General features: G+C 38.6%; 1 protein-coding gene across 6 annotated transcripts in view; it reads left to right on the forward strand.

The window, feature by feature from the left end:
* Positions 1–18,291: 18,291 nt before the first annotated feature.
* Positions 18,292–26,965, forward strand: part of FGFR2 (fibroblast growth factor receptor 2) — a 70,931-nt gene continuing 62,257 nt past the window's right edge. For 3 of the 6 annotated variants that reach the window (XM_072425141.1, XM_072425143.1, XM_072425145.1), the window contains exon 1: positions 18,292–18,626. The gene's annotated coding sequence lies outside the window, so the exon portion shown is untranslated. The remainder of the gene's footprint in view (positions 18,627–26,965) is intronic. The other 3 variants (XM_072425142.1, XM_072425144.1, XM_072425146.1) reach the window with 1 other exon arrangement.

The raw sequence follows: 26,965 nt of genomic DNA on the forward strand, positions 1-26,965 counted from the left end.
ATAACACCTAATGCGGTTGCCTTTCTTTAGGTCACAGAAATCTGTCTCTGTCAAGATTGTGTTTCATTCTTCCCCAAGCCAAAGGTTCCCAATCCGTTCTAACCATAGGAAGGATTAAGGTAATCAAATGTATTCTCTCTTGAGAAGAGGCGATTAGGAGGGATATAATGACCCCTGTATAAATACAATAATGGTTCATACAGTTACACTCTCTGGGTCCCCTCCACAAATCTTGTAGAAAAATTCACTATACACACAATAGCAGGTAATTTGACAAGAGGAAGGGGACCCAGAAAGTATGTGCAGACCTTCAATTTTAGTGGAAGTTCCACTTTAATGTCACCATGAAGGCTGCTAAAAGGTGCCACTATTTGCAGATAAACAAGGTAACCTTTGCATATTGACAGGATTGTTACTTACTGATTGTAAGACCTATAAAAATGCTGAAAAATCTCAGGAACTGGCTCTTGCTATAAAATGTGTTTTTCTCTTTACAAAAGATAAAAGGCTAATAATATTTGTTTAAACAAATTCTGTAAAATGTTGGTCCAGAGAATTATCTGAGGTGTTCTGTTCCTCTTGGACCATGGATTTGTTGGCTAAATCAAATTTTTTGGACTTCATGATTATTAACTTTTAAAGTTCATTGGTCTTTGTGCACACTATACTGTATATCAGTGTTTCTGAACCTTTTTAACATGGGGAAACCGTTGAAATAGCTTTTAGGTCTTTAAGGAACTCCACTATATTCACAGCTCACAGTACATCAGCTTGGTGAATATAAGGAAGAATGTCTCTTACATGGTTGGCCAGTGGGAAGAATGCCATCCTTAATAATAGCCAAAAATATCATATCAATATTGGTGTCCTTTAAATCGACCTGAGAGGCACAAACTGCTCATTGCTCAAATAACGCCCAGCAACCTCTGGAGGAACCCTGAGTGGGATACACTGTTGTATGCTATAAAATGAAAAGTCATACAAGAAGACGAGTCGTGCACACTGGTAGTCAAATGCTTATTTTATTTTATATAATAAACGTACATGGGAAAAATGTACTTTTCTAGACAGCCTGTAAAATGAATACTGATTGATTTATTGAGAATGTCAGCTACCATTGCTGCTGTCTTATTTTGGAAATTCTAGTACCCTTGCTGCTAGAATGATCCATTAGCTTCATTATTGTGACCTAGAACAATATCCAGGTCAAAAATTGACTTTTAGAATTGTACGTTCCCTTGCTTTTTAAGCTGCATGCATGTTCTAAATCAGAAAGCAAGAGAGCCAGAAAAGTAGTATTCCTAAAAAAAATCTGCAACAATGTCCCTATATTTATCCAGTATAGATTTTCTTTAATATGGAAATCAACCCTAGGAAAGTCGGTCTACAGTACAGACTCGGGATATTCACTTGCTCTCATCAAGCAGCCAAAATGTAGATTCATGTTAATGGAAACAGTGACTCACTATGAAAAATCCAAAGGGTTAAGCAGTGTTTATTTGAATTGGGCACCTCTCTCTCCACCGCACACATAGAAGAGAAAAAAGACCTATTAAAAATATTATGACATTTCAGCAGGAAAGCTTTCCCTGAAGTAATGCATTATGGGTAGGCAATAACCTGCATCATTTGTAAAAAGAACTTCTTACCAGACATTTGAGAACTACTAGCCTCAGCATGCCCAGTCATCCGCCGCCAGCAATTTCTAAATCCTAAACAATGCAAATGAAATCATTCTCTGCGGCTGTGTTACCTGAGCTGGTAATTATCCCGCCATAGTGTCAGATGCATCAGACTGTGAAATATATGATGTCAGGGGCTAAGATATAACATGCTTGTTATTTTAAAAGTCTCTCCTTAGGATTACTTAAACAGGAGGTGCTTTCTGTTAAATAGAAAAAGCTCCTGTCATTAAACAAGGGGGGGAAAAACATTACTTATTAGGTGAAGCATAATTCTGTACAATTTTTTTTGGAAAAATGTATATATCATTCTGAAAACAAACTATTAAGTTTTTGTGTTTGGAAGAAACTTTTTTTGACCCTAAAATTGGTTGGACTGCTAGATTTTTTGCTTTTAAAGTTGCTAATACTCTTTTCAGTGGTGCGTGTAAATATTATGGTTAGGTATTGAAATGCCCCGCTTTAGGTTGAAATCAGATTCTAGAGAGAAGGGTGCTGGCAGGCGATGGGGGAGGGAGCTGAGGGCCTCCGGTATAATCTCGCTTTTGGAACTCCATGCTCTGGGTAGATGAGAGGCCCATATTAAATATTTATGTAAACTCTCCTAACCATAAACTTCTCTTATTTGCTTACTTTATGTCTGTAAAGTATACCATTGGAAGCATTTCGTTATATCTGATCACTGCAAAAAACAGTTCTCATTAGCGGTCTGTCGTCTCATAATAGGACACAGGAGATCACCATCATGGGGACTGAGAACAATATTCTCTAGGAGTGTTGGTCCTCACTTTGAAAAACAGCAGCAGTCTAAAAACAGCTTTTCATCTCATCTTCCCTATTGACTATACTACGGGCAATATTATATATGTTCTAGAAGAATAAAGGATGTAGAAAAAATTTCCCCTCCTATTGTGTGTTACCCCACCTCCTAGATTGTAAGCTCTTCTGGGCAGGGTCCTCTCCTCCTCCTTTGTCACTGTCTGATAAAGATAAAGAAAAAAATCTGCCTTAAGGGATTTCTTTCACCACTTTAGTCAAAACTTTTACCTCATTCTTGTACTTCTACTTTCCTGTGTTAGGCTATGTACACACGTGCAATAACTGTCGTTGAAAAGGATCTTTCACAATCCTTTCTAACGACTAACAACTGCACGATGCATGAACGAATGCTGTACATTTATCACCAATCTGGTCTATGGAGCGGGGAGGGAAAGACCGACGGAGCAGCACCCTGCTGTGCGCTCTCCCCCTTCCAATTCATTACGATCGTTCCTCATCCATCGTCCGTGGTTTAGACGATGGACGATGATCGCTGTACACAAGCAAGACTCTCATTCGATATCGTTCCTGAGCCGATTATCTGACGAGAACCATTGCACGGGTGTACATAGCCTTAGCTATAGTGAAAGAAGAGTTTTGTGTACGGTTAACTCTGATTAATTTATCATTTAGAAATCAGGCTTTGGAAATACACACATCTGGTCTTCTTCACTGACTGAAGTGCTAGCAATGCAGCGAACACAGTGACTCCTACCATAGTAGGGAGGTGAGTATTTTGGGGTTTGGCTGCAAAGAGGGCCAACTGATCTAAAAATGTTATCACTGTAAATCTTTCACAATCATTTCAAAATTGTAACAGTACCAAACCTCTTCTGAATATTGCAAATCTTCCACCTATGTATGGCCAATCTTATACAACTAAACAGAACTGAATCAGAAGAAGTAACCCCTCACAATGCACAAATGGCCAGACTCCGGCTCTCCCTTTCTGGCAAGGAGGCCATCTTTCATGTCACATCTTTGCAGTTCCCAGGGAGAGAGGGAGAGGATTAATTGTGTATTGTCTCACTTCTGATGGCGTAATCTTGTGTGTGTGTGTACAGAGGAGGGAGGATAGGCTTGGAACAAAAGAATGGTTGGGACGGTTTCGGAGCCTCTCAGTGCTGCCCGGGAGATGCTTTGCGTTAAAGCTTCTATCAAGACAAACACTTTGGCACACGAAATATCAGTGCTGTGAGGCTGGAGCCAGAGCCACAAAGACCCTGAGAACATCCGTTCGAACACAATATAAGCAACCAATTCAGAATGAAAAGCTGTTTTCCTCTGAATTGCCTTCACCCTTCCTCTGCCAGAGGGTTCAACATAGCCATTCAATTCAGATATGTGTCAGACCCCTTTGGCAAAGGAAAAAATTAGGCTCATCCAACACTTTATACCTTTTGATATGCACTATGCATCCTCAAAGATGTTTACTGATTTCGCAATATAACAACAACTATATTTACACCAACTAAATATGTCATTACCGTAATAACAGACAAAGAACATGGGAAAATAAATTATCAGCAAATCTTATTTCCAACATATGTATGAATATCTCCTTTATTGTGGTGTGCTACATTGCCAAACAGAAACAGTTTTGTGCAATAAGGCTTGTTGGGAGACCCTTCAAAGAGGAAAGCAATGTGCACAAACAATAAATATGGCCACTGGCATTACTAATCTTCCTCTAAAAATGTTATGAATGCAGAAAATTTTAAAAAGTATCCTACAAAGTCATACTGAATGTAATCCAAATTAATTTTATTTAATGTTTCTTAAAGGTGCAATTGTCCTTCACGTGAGCTGCACTCTGCTTAAGCTACGTACACACGTCCAATGGTTCTCGCCCGATAATCGTTTCAGGGTCGATATCGGACAAGAATCTGGCGAGTGTACAGCGCTCGTGGTCCATTGTCCGAACGACCATCCTGACAGATCCACGAACGATGGACGACAAACAATCATAATGCAAGGAAAGAGGGAGAGCATGCAGCAGGGTGCCGCTGCGTCGTTCCCCCCTCCCCTCTTCATAGAACAGAATGATGCTGTATGTACAACACTTCTTCATGCATCATGCAGACTTTTGCCGTTGGAAAGAATCGTGAAAGATCCTTTCCAACAACAAAAATTGCACGTGTGTACGCGGCTTAACACACCATGCAAGATAACACCATCCATCCAAGATTTCAATGCAAACTTGCCTTGCTGAAAGAAAAGATTCCCTTCTCTGACTTATTCAGCTGTATGTGTAGTCTCAGTTTCACTTTTTCAGTTCTGTGAATCGTTTTATTTTTTTAATAAAATTATGTAGTTAGTATGGTAAACATGAAATAAACCTAGAGCTCTATTTATTATACTGGAAATAATCATATGCAGTGTTTCATAATAAACAGACAAAAAAAGAAAAAAAATTCAAATAGTTGGGGTTTAGTCCTGAACATAAAAAGATACAAAAACACTTCTTTTAAACAAAGGCTCTGCAATGAAAGGCTTGACCTGAGCTCACCCTCTGCAAGCAATTTCCTCCTTAGGCAAAATGACACTGGCAGGAGTAAAGCTGTTGGCTATAGCAGCCAATTAAGATTATTTGTTAGAAAAATGAAAATGAATTTTGGTTGCCAGGGGCATCAGCTTAACCTTTGATCAGGTTTTCTTTGTTCCAATGTTGATATGTATACAACAGATGTCTAAAGAGGTGTCCTCTCTATGTTGCATTAATAAACTAATACATTCTCTGTTCCATTAATGCTACATAACTGTCACCCAAGATAAACTAGTGAGATCATCTCAGACAAAATTCTAGCATTTGTATGGCAGACCCCCAACATTGTATACCGATCTGCTGGTTGGGTCTCTAAATGAGCAAGTAGGGACACCGCTGTTAGTCCTTATAGATGAGGAAACAGGAGGGCACCTTCTACTTGTCCTCCCTGTTCTATAAAACTGAACAGTGCTCATTCATCTTACTGTCAATGGAATCTAAATGTCATTTGACAAAACTTTGATGTCTATACACACATTTAATCATGGAAGTCCAATCCAAAATCAATGGAACACATGGTACGACTGGCCATGAACCAGCACTGTTTTCTGGTGTAGCTCATCACAATAAATCTTCTGTGTTGCGTAGCTCTTTATAATGAGTACATTTATAGACTACATTCTTACAAATATTGATTTAAGGTTTTATTAGTTTACTGTATGGTACTTAAACATAAAGGTGTTAATAATAACAATAATTTCCTGTAGTCAGAGCAGTAAAAGATGAATGCTGGTAGTTGTAGGTTACAACAATCTACACATTGCTCTGTGACTTAATAATAAATGCAGTCTTCCCTATAATAAAAGATATGCAACCTGATAAAGCATAAATAAGTCTAACTCAGCAATGCTACTTTGTTAAAATGCACAGTGGATGGAAAAAGTATTAGTCCACTTTACCAGGTTATGGAATTTATGTCCTCCATGGACTCTGGCTTTAGTAGGATATATGATAATAAGTGTATAACAAGTGGACTTTGATGGTGTTCAGAAACCAGTTACCTGCCACCTTATTATCTTTGGTCCACAGATCTTCTAAAAACCAAGATTAATAGACATAAATATTTTGCTATACCAGAAAAACTTCTCCCTAAACAAGATGAAGTTTTTCACTATTAAAAAAATGTAGTGGCGTCAGTGTACTATATGGTGATCTTTAGTGAATGTATTGCTTAGGATGAGCTTAATTTTTTTCCATTTCCAACATTTTGTAGTATGTTGTTAGGTAAAATAGTGGAGAACTGCACCATGGGAATAAAGCCACTATACTACCTGCAAAGGAAAAGTCAATAAAATAAATAGGTGAGTGGATAAAAACGGCTCCAGGAGTATGAAACAATTTAATTGCAAATCTCCTTAGTTAGCATATTCCCATGCTGGGGACATACCCTTATGCTATTGCCACCTCTTCAATACTTTTGTGGCTAATGGAAAAGGGTGTGGGTGCTAAGGCAGTGATGACGATGAATGCGGGTACAATGGTGATCAGTTAAACAGTGCTCAGGAGCAGTATTGATCAGTAGGAAAGGTTAGGGTAGAAGAGTTGGCCCGTAGAGAAGTCAATATTTAAGCCAACATTTTAAAACCAATGCTAAGAAAATGAATTTAGTAATTATTTTTTTCCTAGGACGAATCACCATTTGTTTATTTTTTACATTTTCAGAGTTCCCAGGAGAAATAAGAAGCAAGCATTAGTTTTGGGTGTAACTAGCCTTTAAAAATGCTAAATAATTATTTTTGGATAAATGTTACAGATTAGAGAGCAGAAGAGAATAGTGGTTGTGTATGATTGTCCTGTAATTGCAGTGCCAGTAGGTACTGTGCTTGCTGCACAATGTACTCTCCCATAATGATGCTTAGAAACCAGCCTTCTAATTAAACAATCTTACTATTACAGATAATTACAGCATTTTTACATTTGTTTTCAATGTATCCTAGAGTTTACCTTGCTGCTATGGTATCTGTTCCGCTTCCATTTCTAGGGCACTGCTGGTGTCACAGCCTCGCCTGCCTCTAGATGCAATTCAGTCCAAAGCAAACAAAAAGAAAGTTTACTTAAGAGACCCTGTCATCAGACCATTCTTGTCAACAACAATTTTGATAAAAATGTGTGTATATCCATTGGATTTTATTGCATATTATTCACTCATCAGAAACTTTCCTCCTTAAGTAGACCTACAAAACCCCTGAAACTACTGCCGGGTTCCAACAAATTGGACTTTATACCAATAGTCCCAGTGAATCCAAAGCTGTCACACAAATGTTGGTTTACATGATTGCTCTGTAGCAGAATAAAGAGCGCCAATTTGGAGGTGTTCCTGTGGGGTTTTAAATGCTTACAACATTAAGATCACAAATTTTACCATACCAAAGATGTCCTGTAACCTCCTGACTTTTTGAGGAGACATTTGCTGGTCTTTGGCTAGACTTATTAAATATTAAAATCTTCCTCCTGTATTTATCTTCTTATTGTTTGCTAGATAACTGTTATCAGTATTCCCACCACTCCAAGACTTTGTAGAACAGGTGATAAAGAGAACTGATATGTAGATGATTTTGTGAAATAAAGAGGAAATTATGCTTTTGGTCTAGCCAAGGTCAAACTGACCAGAAGTATGGGCTTCCTCTTCTAAAAAGAAAATCTCCAAAGTTGGGGAGAGACCTGGGGGTTTATTGGTCTTCCGTGACGTTATTGGACAAATTGACTTCACACAGAGAAAAGCTGATAACTAGACCTTTTACTTAGTAACATATCATCATATATATTTATTATTTACCAATGTATAAACCCACAATTTAAACAAATTGCATCCAGAAGTCATAGACTTTTACATAAGATTCAGTTGGAAAGTTTTGTGATTCTTCAGAAATAGTTGAGTGGAGGTCAAATATGGGGAATTGATGTTCCTTTCATTTCCATTATTATTATTATTATTATTATTAATAAACAGGGTTTACATAGCGCTAACATATTACGCAGCGCTGTACATTAAATAGGGGTTGCAAATGACAGACAAATACAGACAGTGACACAGGAGGAGAGGACCTTACAATCTGAGCTTACAATCTAGAAGGTTGGGGAATTAGCACACAATTTCTATTTGTAGGTATGCCAGACACAGGATGGAATAAAAGTTGTTCCAAGTATCACCGTATTCTGAATAATTAGAAAATAATATATTATCAATATATATGTGAATATATTGTATATATATGTTATTTATGTTGTCTATTAGATCAACATAAATAACATATATATACAATATATTCACATATATATTGATAATATAATATTTTCTAATAATATTTTCTATAAAGCTTGCCCACGGGGTGTTTATGGTCTCTGTCACTGTTTAAAATAATCAATTGTTACCAAGGGGGTGCCAAAAGTCTTTTAAATCCTTGTGCTACAAGCTGTCCTCCTCTTTACTCAAGAAACTGTACAGTGTTACACTTGGGCGGTGAGAAAGATATTCAGTTTGCCCTGTAAATAAATACAAGGGGTAATGGCTGGGATCTGGGGTTTTTACAAGGAATGTGAAATCAGCAGATATAATTCTTGCATTTCATCACTTGCTGTAATGCTGCTTCGTCAGCAATCTAGCTAGAAAACGATCCTCATGGTAAAACTGACCATAAGCTACAATAATGACAGGTATTATCCAACTGCTTGCCGACAGCCCTGCCGCCATCTCCGCTCTGGTTTGTTATGAATCTGTCTCACTTATAAAGAATTGTATTGCATGCATTTATCATATTCAGTAGGACAAACCTCTTCTGTGCACCCCTCTGAAAATGGTTTATTTTTTAATAAAGAGTCACATTTTTTGGTTGTTTTTCTTGGATAAGTCTTGTTCATCTTCTATCCTTCTGTTCTGTGAAAGTCTTAAGTCTTAAGCCCTGTACAGACAGATGGATCTCAGATGATTGTCGCTGGAAACGTTCCTTCATGATAAATGATCATGAAGAATGAAGAAGTACTGTACACACAGCCCCATTTTCTTCTATAGAGAGAGGAAAGGATAGTATGAGTGAGAAGCACCCCACTGTGCTCTCCTCCATAAGTGCACAGCAGTCATTCCTGATCCACCCCGATTCATTAATTGGGGGACCACTGTGCACATGCCTGAGACAAGAATGACCATTCATCTCGGATGACATTATCTGACATGCGTCCATAGCTTTAATGCCCAGGGGGTGTCAGGGAGATTTGCTATGCATCTGATATCCCGTTATCTCAAAAGATGAATAGCTTTGCATGAGGAGCAAAGATTGCTGTCCAGACCAGTGTCCCCAGTGCTCACAACTTGGAGCTTGAATCTCTCAGTGTGGATCTGTCAAGAACAACTATAGAATTCAGATCCTGCAAACCAAGGTCAGTACACATTGGTTAATTGTGTAATAAAGTCTAAAGACAAATGTAAAATGTTAACTCCTCTCGCCCTTTTGGAGCACCTATTGCTGTGAACGCCTGGAGATGCTTTTATACTCACCATAGTACAGTGATCATTTAACTGTAAATACTACTTATATTGAATTTAATAAATTGTCCCACGTGGATGTGAAATGAATATTGATACTGTTGTAAATCAACTACATTTATTTCTTCTTTATTTTTCTTTTGTTTAGTTTTTTTCTTGTGCTCTCCAACTGTACAAATAGAACACAATCTTAAAACAACCCCCCTGAAGAAGCCTTTTGGCAAAACGCGTCAGGGAACTGAGATTTATATATACATACATACATATATATATATATGTTATATAAAGTTATGTGATGTAAAGCTTAAAGAAACTATAATAACCAAATGTATCACTGTATCTAATAGAACAAAATATTTATTTCACATTTTCTTGTTTATATTCAACATTTGTCTATTAGTGTTCAGTAGATTTATGTTAGAATCAGTATCTTTGATACTTTAGGAACCCCTCTTGCATGCATGTTCTACCCCTCTATGTCCCTCAAATGTAAAATATAATATATGGCTGATCACTTCTATTGTATATTATTTGCCCTGTTTTTATTTGTTCTTTTTAATTTCACCCAGCGATGCTGATAGCTAGGAAACTTCCTATTGCAGAGTGACAACACTGCTCCAGCTGAAATTAAATAGTGTTGTCACCCTGGAAAAACCACAGGCTTGTGCACTAACACAGCTCCCAACACATTCATTTTGTAACTCCACCAGAAACACCCCCACATGATTGATGGTAGCCCTGAAGGGCATGCACCTTGCAAGGGACATACAGGGACAATAAGTCGAGCTGTGATGTTTACTTTTGCTAAAAACTACCAGCTCTAAAGCTACGTACACACGTCCAACGGTTCTGGACCGATATCGTGCGAGAATCTGGCATAGGTACAGTGCCCGTGGTCTATCATCTGAACAACCGTCCTGGTGGATCCAGGGACGATGGCCGACGAACGATCATATTGCAAGGGAAGGGAGAGAGCGCACAGCCGGGTGCCGCTCCATCGTTCTCCCCCTCCCCTCTCCATAGAGCAGAATGGTGCTGTATGTACAGCACTCGTTCATGCATTGTGCAATAATAGTCGTTGGAAAGGATCGTGAAAGATCTTTTCCAACGACTATTATTGCACATGTTTATCCGGCTTAAGAAGTAAAGTACTGAAATTTGGCCTGGGAAGGTCCTTGGTACATTCCCAACATAATTGTATGGGTTTTCTTGCTGTGGGGCCCCCGGTGTCCCATCTCGCAGCTTTACTTCCTGACTCTGTTTATTGTGAGCGAAGATTGTCCAGACTGCAAATGTTCTTTTCTAAGTGACAGAGACATGCCCTTACGTTCAGGGGAAAGCTGCAGGCTTTTTCTGTCCTTCAATCTGTTGAAAGCAGAATAATTACCAAGTGAATAGTAATGTTTTTATTTAAAGTTTAATTACAAACGCCTTGCCAAGTGAAACAAGGAGTATGCAATCATTTAGGTGTAATGAAGAAATGAGAATTCATTAATAATAAAGTTGCCCTCTTTCTGACAAGTACAGGCACTTTAAATATAATCCATGGAAAAATATTCACTTGTTTTCTGATGCCCCATAGAAAGGCAAACACAGCAGTGTATACGGAATGATATGTTCATATTGTGGGGGGAGCTGCTGGAAGAATAATCTCTATTCACAACTCTGCCTACAAAAAGGTTAACTTTATGAAGTATATTATTATTACTAATATTATTATTATTAAATAAATATTATTTCTAGACATATTATATTATTATATTTTAAATATGTTATATATAAATATTATTTCTAAAGTAAATAGTAACAAAAAAAAGTTTTAAACAAATAACAATAAAACAAACAAAAAAACACAAAACAAAGAAGACAGGTGTTTCTCTAGATATCTCCCCTTTATTATAATGTTGATTTCCTTTTTTTAGTCTTTTAAAGGAATGTCTGGCTCACTTGTCGCCTATGCTACAAGACACAAGATTTGGTTTGGTTGCTATACCTTGAAAAGCTGGAGGTTGATTTGGCTATTGAGGTGGATAATCAGACAAGATTGTTTTTGCCAGGTGGTCCACTTTATTCTCAATACCTTTTATGATCAGGAACGAACTACTCTACCTATCCCCTTACATATCTCCCCTCCTATTTGTGTGTTAATTCCTCTTCCTCCTAGAGTGTGAGCTCTTCAGGGCAGGGTCCTCTCCTCCTGTGTCATTGTCTGTATTTGTCTGTAATTTGCAACCCCTATTTAATGTACAGTGCTGCATAATATGTTGGCACTATATAAATCCTGTCTAATAATAATAATAATAATCCCCTTGAACAGGGTTAGGTTTAGTAGCAGTGTTTCTGAACTTGGTTTCAGGTCTTAAGGTCTTAAGGGACCCCAGCTAATAATATAATAATAATATATATAATAATATATAATAGTTAGTTAACTATTAGTTAATAACTCGTTGTATAATAACTAAATCCACAGATCACATTATTTTAGTTTAGTGGTCAGTGGGAAGAATGCCTCTTACATTGCTGGCCAGTGGGAAGAATGTCACTCTTACAGATAGTGAAATTTCATCACCTTAGAAGCACAAATTGCTCATTTGCTGATGGAACCCCTAACCTGTGAAAGAACCCTGGACGAGAAACACTGCTTTGGAGATTTGCTGCTTTCCTGATCCTGAGTCTGACTTAGGCCATACACACATGCTAGATGATTGTCACGTGAGATGGTCATGATGTGAAAATCAAGCATGTGTACAGCAGTCCCCCAGTGTCGTTCAATGACCTGTCCTGGCAGGTTAATGAATGGCAAAGTGGGGACCAATCACCTGATTGTAAGGCAATGTCCATACTGGCAGTGAGATTGCGGTTACCACTTCCTTGAATCAGTGAACCGCTGCCTCGGGGGAGACGCCTCATGTAGCATTTACCTGCAGCAGTAGAATGAGAACTGCCTCTTACTAACCTCTTACTGCCGCCCCATATCAAATCTGTTTATACAACTAAACAATAGTTTTTCAGAACCAGCACAGCAGTGTGAGTGAATGGCTAGATGCCAGGAGCTGCGTGGATTTCCTTGATACTATTTGCAATTTTTGAGTTTATACCTTTGGGTTCAGTGTACTCTGATTTTGTTTTTTTGCAACCATTTTGTTGCTTTTTTTTTGGTTTTTGTATATTATATTTCATCTGCCAAATAAAAAGCATTAAAAAGTGGGCAAAGCTGTTCCTAAATTCCAGTTTGCTACTCTGGAATCTTGGGCAGCCTGAATGTAGATTGAGGCAGGGGTCAGCAAGTAAAAAGTAAGTTAATGCTCCACAAAAAGTATGCCTATTACTTGGGCAGCATGGTGGCTCAGTGTTTAGCAGTCTGGCTTTTGCAGCGCTTCAAATCTCAGCCTGGAAACTATCTGCATGGAGTTTGCAGGTTCTTCCCGTTTGCATAGGTTTTCAAATTCCATTCCAATTCCAAAAACATGCAAAAAACTTGACTTTAGACTACATTAAAGGACATGGCTATGGCGGGGCATTAGATTATGAGCCCCTTTGAGGGACAGCTAGTGACGTGACTATGGACTTTCTAAAGGGCTGAGTAATATGATGGTGCTATATAAATTCTGTGTAATAATACTTTATAAGAATGCACAGCTACAGCCAGGGAAATATGATAAAGATAACAACAGGTTACCTTTATGTGTTAGAATTAAAGTGAAGGCTATGTGTGAGGGTCAGGCTAGGAGCTAACTGTTAAGGAATTGATTGCAGAATTTCGGACTGATATACAAGACACAAATTTTAGCACTGTGTATTCATTAAAAATCAATAAACATATTCAGTTAATGCAAGTAGTGTAAGAGTGTGACTTTGTCTTATCAGCCTCCTGCAGTTCCATGTACAACAGAGCGCATAGAAAGAAAGAATCATCACAAAGTGTCAGTCAGTTCATATGCTGACAGGGAGCATGCTGATAGGAGGTGAAAGCAGAATGACCAGAGACAAATGTATCACTGTGAAGCTTGTCCTTGGCTGTTCAGTCTGGAAGAGAGGATTCATGGCAGTCTAGGCTCAATGGAAGTGAAATGATGCTTGATAACTGAGGACATCTAGAGGTAATAGAGAAGTACTGCAGGGACAGTGAGGTGAGCATTGCATCTTTTAATAGGCTACTTATATTTTATTTTACTGCCATAGGCTATGTTAACACTGGCCATAAGGTTTTGGTTCCTTTACTGTTTCCTCAAAACTGCTGCATACGTTACAAATAGCTGCTCCTAGCAGAATCTTCATAGAAAATGAATAGGGGCAGCAGTGACCCGTTTTAGTACCACTCACTGCCCCGTTTGTCAAATGTGTGAATACTGATTCCTTAAGAACGAGGGCTGTGGTGCAAGTGACCTAAGAAGGTGCCAGCTGTAGGGAGCCATATGGGATCACTCTATCCCAAAACAGGTCTGAACCTTAAAGTTTGGGAGAGGTCAAGAAGTGGGAGGACTGAGATAAGAAGGTTTCAACTCAAAAATTGCATTTCTAAATTTACTCCACCCTACTGCTCGAGACTGACTATCATTTGTCAGAACTGGAAATTCTGGTGGCAATATCTTAAATCTGGAGCCCAGGACAAATTTATCAGCCAGTGTGCTCATTACCTGCCAAACAACCACCCAAACTTGGGAGTGCTTTTCACTTTATCCCCTTATTGTCTGTGAAAGTTCCCATTTCTTGAAGTCATTGAACAACTAGTAATAGTCACATTCTAACCCAACTCGTTCTTGTAATATTGAGGACATTTCACAGCTGAACAGAACTGATGAAGCTGCTTGGTAATCTGTAAAAAGTTTACAAGTCCAGTTGAATGTGACCAACTACTCCTAGTTTAACACTTCATTGTTTATGTGTGCAATTAAAGATAACAACAGGCAATTATCACTCCTCCATATACAGGAATATTTCTAAAAAAAAAAATGATAAAGTTCACATTTTCCACATATGGCGACCTTAACACAATAAAAGAAAAACAGAATCTGAGGTTTGACCGTTCTGCTTTAAAACTTATTTTTTTTAAAACCTGAAGTGGAAGTTTGTCTTTTTAGTGACAGCTGTGAAGTGTCAGGGTAGGTTAGGAGGATGGCTGGGGTTGTGTTAATGGGAATGGTTTTACAGCCTGACAATAAACACCTATTTCATTACCAACACTGGAGAGTCTAGTTAGTAGCAGATAAGAATCCTATGGAAGGATATCTAGGTCAGTGGGGACCTGGAGGCAAGGAGTTGGAGTCTTTTGATTTTTACTAAATGTGTCCCTTGATATTAAACACAAGGGTACGTGCCGAACTTTCCCTGAACAATAGGGCTTTTTATTTACGTTGCGGTGCGGGCAATTTAAATAAAGGATAATGGTATTGCACAAGGACAAGTTGCATAATAACCAGTGGCAACATTTGTGTCACTGTGTATATTGTTCTAAGTATACACCGCCATTGGCCACTGGGATTTCTAATGCCCTTTATGTGCTTCCCAAATGTACAAAATAAAATAATGCTATATATAGAATATTGTTTTATATAGATCTTTATATATCCTTTCCATACATTTGTAATAGAACTTTCAGACCCACAATGTCAAACCATGTGGATGACAGCAAACTACATCATGGGTAAAAAGATTTGCATGTGGCTGCAGCCTTGGCGCAGATCTTCAGGGCATAACTGCAACATGTTGCTTTTGAGAATCTTGTCGCTTGCAGCTGCATTCAAAGAAGGTGTCCTAACTACTCCCATTCACTTGAACAGGGGAAGCTGGAACTGGTTAGTCCTTTGGTAGACTACAGCACTTCACTACAAGTCTAAAATATCTGTAAAATGTAATGCGAGTGGCAACATCTTGAGCAGATCAGGTTCTAATGAATCTCACTGGCCAATCCTGGTGTATACTTAGAACAATATAAACAGTGACACAAATATTGACACTTGTTATTATCCAACTTGTCCTTGTGCAATACCATTATCCTTTATTCGTATAGTGATGTCCATATAACAATAGGAGCTTGCTGAGGGCAAGATCGCAGAGAAATAGTACAGTTAATTGGTATAATGAATGGTTGGTTTAAGACAGTGAGCTAAAAACATATAGCAATAGAATGCTAAAAATAGGTGAAGAACACTTAATCTGCATATATTTCTTGTGTCAGTGATTTAGAAAGCATTGAAACAACATGACAACCACAAATCTGACATAGAATAGATTATTACAACGCATTCTCCCAGGATAGATATAACCCAACGCTTTCTGTGTGGTATTGCAGTTTTGTGTTCTAAACATTGAGAAACAAAACAGTGAACTAAAAGACACAAACCAAGGTGCAACAGATAGTGTGAGCTGAAGATAAATCGTTTTATATTTTACTTTGTTGCAGCCACTTTTTTATTGCCTGGGTGATTGGTCATTTGGCTTTTGGTTATTGCCTGTGCCACAGTGCATGTTGGAAGGTACAGTTCTTAGGTAAGAAGCAGGGGGTATTGGAGCACTGCCATATCACCCTATCACCATGGCTGTCCAGTGTGGCTTCACTCTGCTCTCTTCCAGGTTGATGGAAGTGATGAAACATGGGCACATACTGGGGGTAGTGGGGTGGGCACGCCATGCCCTGACTTTTTTCGGGAATGGGCATCATCGATCTGCCACTGACACACAGACACGAGTCGTTTCGACGCCATGGCTAAGTACCGTGCCCCCTCTTCTTTTTTTCTGACTACACCCCTGGGTATATGGTGCTCCTGGTTTATGTGTCACTTAGTAGACATTTACTTTAAAGAATGGATATCTTCCCCTCTCAGTAATCTCTAGTACTGTATTTGGGGGGTAATTATTACTCTCCTTTTGGTGCCAGGACTGGGCAGAGAGGTGGCAAGGTAAGACTTTTTCTTCTTATTTGGGTTGTCATAGGGGCCAGACCTAAGCAGACATAGGAAGGTGCAAAGCGTGCCATAGCATGATGTCCCCGGACCCTCCCCACAGAGCCACAGATCAGGTCACCAGGGGGGCCTCAAGTTAGTTCTGCATGGCACTCACTGTTGGCTACTTCTGCCACTGATGGGGGGTGCACAAAAATCATGCTCTGGGGTGCGAACCACTGGTGTGTTGATGTGTGTCACACTCATCTCTTTCTAGGGGTTGCTGCACCCTGCAGTTATTTTTCACTTTTTTTTTAACTGCAACCAACTACAGCCTGTGAGGTTGCAGGGTGCATCCATCAAACGGTAAAGCTAGGTACACACTTCCAATATTTATCATTAGAAAACGAACGACTAACGAATATGCACGATTATTTTGAACGATTGTATTGTGTACAATTCTGTATATGCTGTAACGATACAATCGTTCAAATATAATCCACCAATAGTGTACACAGGCTAGATACAATCGTTTGCAGGGAGTGACATGTAAAGGAGAAAGTGTATTGCAGAAACATGCACAATCACTGAACGACTGTACACACGATAGAAAGCAAACGATCGTCAGCCAATCAGATCCGCTGAGACGGTTGTTCATTTCCAACGACAATCCTCGTTCATCGGCATCGTTGGTCACCTTTTTTTTGAATGATTTTCAGGCAATCGGTCGTTCGTCATTCATTTCTAACGATAATTTTTAGAAGTGTGTACGCAGCTTAAGGATGAATCTTTGTATTGTTACATCTCTACATATGTTTTTATTTGTATGCAACATGACTATTGTAATTTACAAAATATTCAATAAAATCTTGAAAAATACAAACTGTAAGGATGCTTCAACAATGTATTAGGAAGCGGTAAGTAAACCGTTCAGCTATTGCCAAGCAGCGCGCAGCGTCTCCTGTATTAGAAAATTAAAGAGGAACTAAACTTAAAAATGCTTAAACAAAAAAAAATCCACTTATCCTAAATCCCACAGCACAGTCGATCGGTCTGGAGGTGTCTACCATGGGGTCCGGCGTCGTTTGGCACCTGTCTCCGAGCTGGCACGCCGGGTGCCACCATCTTCACCTCTTCTTCCAGGTTCTTCTTACAACATCACCCGACCCAGGCGCAAGATTGGGTGACGTAGGTTGGAAAAAGAACTTGCCGATCTCACTGCATGGCAAATTCTTCTCTTTTCATGAAAACGCTCCTTCTGTGCAAGCCTGAGATGCTCGGGCATGCGCAGAAGGAGCACCCAAGAGCCTCCCGGGATGCGTGACATAGGTATTCCGGGAGGCTTTGCCTAGGTGATCAAGAATTGGGGATGGTTAAAAAAAAGGGTGTTGCACTTAAAAAAAAAAAAAGAATTTTTACCTAACATAAAAGGATTGTTTACCATTTATTGTAAAGTGGGTTTAGGTACGCTTTAAGCATTTTTTAACACAGAAAATAATAGAGAAATCCAGGCAGAAACATTCATTTTTAATGTTTAACTGAGCACTTATTAGCGGGTCAGTGACATCACAGTTTGTGCTATGACGTCACATGCCCCTTTATGGCACAGGTAATGCAGCTCACCTTCAGCAAGAAGCAGAGGAGAATAGGAGAAAGAAATGGAAAATAGAGAGCCAGGGCGCACATAGCATAGTAATTCCAATCCAAACAAACCATCCCTGTGTGCCAGAAGAGAAGGAGGAGGAGGGAGGGCTGCAAGGAGAAGGCGGCTGATGCTATTGGTGGAGGGGAGGAGTAGAAGGTCAGCTTTCAGGCAGTAAGGCGTGTTATGGGGGCGGATTTTTGGGGCTGAGGAGGGGAGGAGGGAGAAGTCTCATCTACTTTCCATTGCTGTTCATAGTCGGGAGCTGAGCACACGTTGGGATCTCTCCATACACTGGCAGGCTGGGCTGGGATCGGGCAGGCTGGGATGAGACATCGCACGCTGTGGATTGTACGATCTTGGATTGCATCTCCTTCCCTGGGACTTGTGATGGCTTCATTCACGCTGGATCGGGATCTTTCACCGCTCGTAAAGCTGGGCCCCGCTGTGTAAGGATTACTGGGCTTCCCCGGGATCCCTGTGTGCTACCCTGCGCGATCTCTAACCCCCTCCCCTGAGGATCGCACCGAGCTCCGCGGATCTTCCGCCTGCTGCAAGGCATCGGATCTCCAACCAGGTAATAATCAGTTACACACTGGTATGATGTGTCATCACTACACACTGCATGGGCATTCCGATGATACTTGTCAATCCCCCCATACACAGCATGATGGACACTTACCACATCGTTCACTTGTTGGATACATTGTACATCAGTTGTATCTGATGACCCCATACATTCACTATGATTGTACATTCCAATACTCATGACTTGTATGCAATATATTGTAACATCTCATACTTTTATTAATAATAATAAACAGTATTTATATAGCGCCAACATATAATGCACTGCGGTACATTAAATAGGAATAGGTTGTAACCATACATTTATATCCCATGGATTGTGAGTTTGTCCCATACACTCTCTATGATTGCACATTGTATCCAATATATTGTAACATCTCACACAGTATTTGTATAGCGCCAACATATAATGCAACACTGTACATAAAGATTCATTGTAACCATACACTTATATCCCATGGATTGTGAGTGCCCCAAATACTCTCCATGATTGCACATTGTATCCAATATATTGTAACATCTCGCACAGTATTTGTATAGCGCCAACATATATAGCCCCGCTGTACATAAAGATTCATTGTAACCATACACTTATATCCCATGGATTGTGAGTGCCCCAAATACTCTCCATGATTGCACATTGTAATGTATATTCCCATTATTATTATCACCATTGCTTGTATCTGATTGTAAGATTGCCCCATACACATTGGGGTTTATTACTGACATTCCCTGGTCCAGAATCAATCAGTGCCATTGAAAACACATGGAGCCTGAATGTTCTCCTCCAGTGAATGTAGCTGATTGTCAGATTCATTTCTCAATAAACAGATTATTTTATTATACATATTCATCAGTAGCAACCAACCTATCAGTTGTATTCGAGTATGACCCCATACACTCGTGTGATTGTTGTCCCATTTATATAGATCACTCCTTTCATACATTCCCATCATTCGTATTTCCATTTACAAGATTGTCGAATGAGATCATACTTTGTTGGATCCTGATCTTTTGTTGGTTTACATACTCCAAACGCATATTCAGTCTATGCTTATACATTGTACATGGGATATTCTACCAATACCCCAGAGGCAGAATCTCTACATACATTCCAATCATAGCAAGCAAGTTATCCTATATATCTTAGCAGTATCCCATACAGTCTGATTGCACCCTTTATCATTTGTTTTAGAATGATTGTATAAAATGACTCCACACACAATGTGATCTGTGCATATTTCATTCTTTATACTTTCAATGCCATTTTCTTACGTTTTGCATAATATGCAACCTTCGCTGACCTCTTTGTACTGTTAATACCGGTATGAAAATTTTAGAAGAAGTTGGTATAGAAATGTTCAATTCCAGCACAGATCCCATGTTCATGTTTTATTACATTTTTAATATAAATACTTAACTCTCTTGTGCACAAACTTGTTCTATCTACTAATAACGTGTGTGGGTACTGGTCATCATTCTGCACTACACATCCCATCAGATTGTCTCGCTTTTCAGGGATTTGCCCTTGTAGCTTGAAATGTCATTGCTTGGAACACACGTTATCGCTTGGAACAAATATTTGCAGCCGAGAAAGTAAGGCGAAGGGGTTCGATGTGTTCCAGTCTTAGTTGATGATTTTGGAGATGGTAGAATTTCTGCTTTCTGAAGAGTTTGGATGTGCTCTGGCATTTCTCCAAGCTTGGTTTTGTGTTGGGGTTGTGCCCGCTGTGGCACAGCTTGGGTTAACTTACCTGGACACGTTAACCTGACGGTTTTCACGTGGGCGATATAAGTCTTAATTGCTGAAAAATGGAACAATGGGGGAGGCAGGGCGGGAGTACCCATGTTGTCATTCTTTTAAGACTCTGCTTTAGATCTCCTGGTTCATTGGGTTTGCCTTTTGTGCATCAGCTTTATTGTATCCTTTGGGACGGGCTGGGGAGCACGTTATAGGGAAACAGTCTTCTCCATTCTTATCAGCTGGGACTCATTGGTGTTTATGTATACAAAGTATCCAAAGTTTTTTGTTTTCATTTTGCATAAAGTAAATAAAGAACTTGGTCAGGATTTTATTGCTATCAAACGTGTGGTCTTATACCATACCGGGATACTCTAATGATGCCCAAGGAGGGTGCATGGCCAGTGGCTGCGCCATGATGACTTCAGATAGACTGGACTTCAATGTCTAGGATCAGAACGAATTGTTTACTGAAGTTCCATACCTCCAACAAACAATGTGACTTTTTAAGGACTTGAAGGCCTTTTTTGTAAAGCATAGTTACAAGAGGGCCTCAGAGTTCCAGAAGCATCAAGTTGGTTGAGTTTAGTCTTGGAACGCCAGCCGACAATCCATTCTAAGTCTTTATATTGAGGTTTTTATTGCTTTCTCTGTCCCCACTGGGGGAAAAAGTGGTCGGAAATTCGAAATTGTGAGTTGTCACCAAACAAGAACATAAGGGAGTCTTCCAGTCCCTTTTAGGAAAATTTCCCCTTAGGCTTGTTAACACAAGAAAAAGCCTTGTCAGTTCACCCCAATCCCTTGTAATATTGCACTAAGGAGACCAGACACATTTTCTCATAACGCATTGCAGTGTTTGTTGTATAAAAACAAAGCAATGTATTAGCACTCATGGCCGGTGCTAATACACGTGTCATTCTAATCCTTCTCTATCTAAAGATAAAAATAGTTTGGGATATAGATATGTTTTTATAGTCTTGAATTTAAAAATACAATACAGGTGCTCTTAAGATTCTGATTTTGTTTCTGTTGTATTTGTTATGCTCTTGTGTTGTTTCTTTCACAATAGCTTCATTTTTCCCATCAACATGGTGCTTTTCAGCCAAAGGGTTAAGTGCCCTAAAGGCTGCCACATATATTTCATTCCTCAATTCAAAGGTAAATGAAAAGTCTTGGGCTGAATAGGTTAGACTGACTGGTTATAAAACTGTCTTAACCAGTGACAGATTTACACAGTCTGGGGCTGAGCTGGTGGAGGATGGCTGTGTTTTACTCCAGTCTGGACCCTGCTAGGAATGTCACATCTCTGTGTAGTGTAAACCCATATTTCTCCCTCACAGGCCTTTTATGTTCTTTATTATAACAAAGGATCTCTCTCTCTGCTACAGTGAAAGTCGGCAATCGCTGTTCCCTTAACTGTTTACAGTCAAAGATAAACTTCAGCCTGAGACTCAGTCAATGGATGCATTGATAGTGGAGGAAAGCAAGGTCACAAAAAAGGTGTAAGTGATCGCTATAATCAGAAACAACTCTTGTCCTCCTCATCAGGCCTTAGGCTATGGTGTTACATAAATGAGCAAATTGGATATTAGAGAAAGATCGTTGTGTGTGTGTAGCTGCTGAGATTGTTTTCTTTTTTATATTAGAATGTGTGTGTGTATGTGTGTGTATGTGTATATATATATATATATATATATATATATATATAATCTCACACACACACGTACTATGCATACAAGCACTGAAATAGCTCATACGTGGTAATCATTATTTCACAAAAATATTCAGTTTGCATAACACTCAATCCCCATTCTAAGTAAACTTGGGCCTGTTACTATTTATTTGTTCCTTAGTTTCTGAAATCCAAAAAAGTCTAAATCTTTCTCTTGATATTTGGTATAGGCGGTTACAAACAGCTACATGTGCCATGATTGTTAGGCTTTTGCAGTCATGAATAACCAGGCGTATTCACTATATAGAATATGGAAAGTACAGTAACCGTTAGCAACCAGGTTCTATTTACTGTACTCTGCAATGCATTCCCATACATTTCTGTTTGTTGTTTAGCTCCATTACACTGCGCATGTACAGAAATACCAGTATTGGAAAACTGTCATTAAATGTCTATAGGATCCTGAACACCGATAAGAGGGAACAAGGACTGTTGATAGGGCAACCTGTGGCTTTCTTTCCATTGTGGATCCCCAGTGACAACACTGGAGTGACTTAATTATGATGCACCTCAGGAGTTGAGTAACATATGCCAACTGCTGCAATTCTTTTGCTCATAATGTGCTCAGTGTTCAGATTCCTACAGGGTTCTAAATGGTCCTTTCAAGCTCCAATCTGAAGTGTTTTGGGGGGAGAAAAGTGCTATCTAATTAAAGCAATTATCAGTGTTCTCCAAGCTACCAGACCAGAGTGTTTTGCTGTAAAAGCAGGATGTCTTTGTATGAAGCGTGTATTGTGCAGTAGCTGCTGAATATACATTGTGTGTTGGCATCTGCACAGTGCGGTTGTATGTTCGTGTGAAATTTTGCATTCTTAACCTGCATGGTGAAGTGTATGTCATGTCTCTAGTACCATTCAGGACTCATTGTAACTTTTAATAGGAGATGCAAAAAGCTCCTTGATTTGGAAGCAGAGAGTGACTAAGAAGGGGTAGCCCCCTCTTCTTGGAATGCCAATTAAAATGCAGATTAAAACTGTTTTGTGATCTCTGCAAAGCTTTAGAAATAAATCTATGGTGGGGTGTTGAGGGAGGAGGCCAGGTCTTCTTGGAGCTAAAATGAGAAATTCTATATGGGATTTGCAAGCACAATTAAAGATGATGAAGGAGCATAGCCTTCGAGGGATTTAGCGCAGGCAGTGGAGCAGGGGTTAAACCCCTTTTTAAATAGAGGTTTGAAAGCCCATTGGGGATAGCTATGTTAAAAGGAGTACGTTGTATAAGAAGGTGCTGTTTTAATGAGAAGCGATGTGCTTATAATTGGGGTTCTTGCTGTATAAAGTGAGTGGCTGAAGTACCAGACCTTATTATAAAATAGTTGTTGCATGAATGGAGAACTCTTGGTCTTGTCAATGTCCAAAAAATAAGAGTGCCTGGTTAAAGGAGATGTGCTTATTACAGATTTTCTTTTCTGTTGCAACTAGAAATAAATTTGTAAGAACAGTCACTTTCTTCAGGGTGTCTTTGTCTCCTTCTAGCTAAGTTCTATAAAAAAATATTTGCTGCCAGTTTTGTTACAACAACATTTTAAGGTTATCTTTGACAGTGTAAGATTTTTTCTCTTGAGATGTGGCTAATTTGGTAGCTGGTGATGGTGAATGGAAAATGTTAGTAAAAATGTATCACTTATATTTTAAAGACTACATGTGAAATGCTTATTAATGACCAGGTTTAATTAATACCCATCATGTCATATTATACCTGTATAAGTCTTTGATTTAATGAACCATACAGCTTGGTTTCCCTAATGTCCGGATCTTTACTGAACCATCATATAAGGGTCGATTTATAAATCTTACATTCATTAAAAATTCTTCTCTGGTGAAGAATTTTCCAGGTCGAAGTGCTTTCAATGGCAAAGATTGTTTCTCCAAGTTTAAATGTAAGATTCATTACTTTATACATAGACCCCATAGATTCCATCACCATATTGGTTATTTTATTTCTTGATTTGCATGAATAAGTTAGGGAGCCATAAACTACTTTGCCATATTTGGTTTTTTTCCCACTTCAAGAGATTTTTGTTTAGTATGATAATAATGTAGTTTAAAACATCTAACTATAGGATGAGTATTGAACTAAGTTGAAGAAATAACTTCCAGCCAGTTGGGTCGCTTGTCTTCAGTAAAAGTATTATAGGAGAGACTGAGTTTGTTTTTGCTTCTGCATAAAAGACAGAGAACAACATTCTTGCTCCCAAATGTTTTATTCTATTCTGCAAACGGAAACAAGAGAAAATCTCTAAAAAGAACGGGAATTTCTTTTTTTTTTTTTTTTTTTTGTAAGTTGTTTTCCAAGCAGGTGGTGACAGCTCCAAAATTTATAGGAGGATATCTCTCTCTTTTACATAGTCACCATGACAAACTGAGAAGGAGAAAGTACCCAGTGGGGACACAGCAATTTAAACTTGACATGGATTTGAGTCCTTTCCTATTCAATACTGAGGGCACCAAGGAGCAGTGTTGGTTTGCGCATCACATTCCAGCATCCTATTGCACATTGCAATTGAAAAAAAAGCAGTCTTTTCAACCTAAATAATGGGCCACCCCAACCCCCTGCAGTCTTTAAAAACAAAGAATTGAATCCATAACCTTTCACAGGATATTGAGTGCCCAGAAGGCAAAGGTGATATCCCACTTTGCCTTCCAAAAGCTGTCAAGGGCAGTAAGCAATAAATAATGTAAAGACAACAAGGGGAAGGCATGGAAGGGTCTTCTTAAAAAAAAAAAAAAAAAAAAAAAAAGAATGCATGCAATTTCATTGTGTTTTAGACTCTATACATAACCCTTGGGGTATGACTTGAAGGCAAAACAAAACATTTAGCTATACATACCATTTGTCATGACGAGGACTATATTATCTTTCTAAATCAATCTTAAAAAAAATCTCAGCACCAGAGTGCAATATTTTAATTCCCCTGTGCCCAGAAGTCCGGCACCCAAACTGTTACCCCATGGACCCCTGATCCCCCGTGACTTTGTTTTTCTCATCTGAAAGCAGACAGTTGCAGTAATGGTCAGTACACAATGGAGCTGTGAGACTTTTATTGTGCTCATCAGTGCTACAAAACAATGCATAATGAGGGGTGGGGTGCTGGATTGTCTTCTTTGTTTTTTTTTTGTTTTTTTTATGCCTTATTGAAACTGGTCTAATTTTATTATAGTCCTCTTTTGTATTTTTATTTCCTTACCCATTAAGATAACTTTTTCAGAACACCGTATGTCTATTGAAAGCTATTTTCAGCATTATCTGTTAAAAGAAATGTTTTTTTTTCCTGTATGTAAGTCCTGTATGCAGCATGCACGTTTGTACTTCCCAAAAGTTTTCTGAACTGTCTAGAGGATTACAAAGATTGTAACCTGCTGTAAACACTATAAATACATATACACAAACCTAATACTGTAGTTTTTTAATTTTCCATTGAACAAGTTAGTAATAAAAGTTAGCTACTTGTTCTTTAATTACAATTTTTGTTACATATTGGCAATCATATCAAAGATGATCTACCTTTAAGTAACCTTATTATGTTTAGTATTTAAGCACTTTATTTGAGGGGATATGCTTCTGTAATATGTATATCAGAGCTGTTTTATAAAGGATTTGTATTTCTGTCCATTTAGTCCTGATCTATATACTCGGTCAAATCACAGACACAGGTTGGAGACCCAAATGTTTGGGGATTTAGTTAGGATGAATAGCTAGGTCTTCTTACTAGTTTAGTTACATGCATGCAAGTATCGCTTTCCAGCAGCATAAATGAAGTCAACATCATTTCTGCAACTTGCGTTTTTTTTTGTTTTCTGGCTGAACTGCTTCATGGGAAGAGCTGTTTGGCAATCACTTGCAAGTCACAAATCTCGTTCTCCAATAAGTACATACATGGCATAGATCACCATAAAAGTATGTAATGTACTCCAATATACTAGATAAAACTGGGTTAACATGACCCTACCGGATCGTAATTCCATCATTTCAAATATAGAAAAAAATAAATCAAAAGTTAATGTACAAACATCACATTTTCATGTATATTGATCAGTATCTAGAAGATAATACAAGGTACCATTGCTTCCTTGACTCTGGATAGCATTTACTTATTTACTAATTTGTTTAATGTCATTCTGTAGTACATTGTGCTTAAAAATGAGTCTCTATGACAGAATATGGAATGAAATATTGATCTATAGGAGAAAGCATTGGGAATTATGTTTTACAAGATGTCCATCACATTGAGAGACCATTGAGTTGGCCAAGGATGGGTAGGACAAAGCTCAAGTTTTATGAGTTGTTTTAACATCATGTGTCCAGTCTGAATGATCCAAAATGGGTTCACTTTAATACCTCCACTTATAATTTCTGTACTAGCACTACAGCCTAACCAGAAGGTCTTGGAAAAATCCATCAGGTTTTGGTATGCAACAAAAAAAAAGTGGTCTTTGTATGTCTTGAGGATAATAATTGATTTATTTATCAATATTAGGTTTAGTTTGGACTTTGACATGAAGAGCCTTGAAAAGTTTAGATTTTGTTATCTTGACCCTTTGAAGGTGATTCCGCCAAACCTGACCTCTCTGCTCTTTTTTTGTGGCAGATCTAGAGAGCAGTGATGATGAATGGACTGTTGACAGGGATGGGTAAATTGCCTTTGTGTCTGTAAGATCTATTTAAAAGTGAAAAATAAAAAAAAACAAGTGGTTATTTAATGTGAATCTGAAGAGGAGTAAAAAAACACATTCAGGATATAAAGTAATGAAGTCAAACCATCTTTGCACATTTCTCTTTTACAGTTGTGTAGCTGCTTTTCAGTTGCAGATTAATGTGGTTAACAAGTATATGTATGGCCAATGGGCTGAAATTC

The sequence above is a fragment of the Pyxicephalus adspersus genome, chromosome 10 (assembly GCF_032062135.1).
Source record: "Pyxicephalus adspersus chromosome 10, UCB_Pads_2.0, whole genome shotgun sequence".
In the NCBI taxonomy this organism is placed as follows: Eukaryota; Metazoa; Chordata; class Amphibia; order Anura; family Pyxicephalidae; genus Pyxicephalus; species Pyxicephalus adspersus.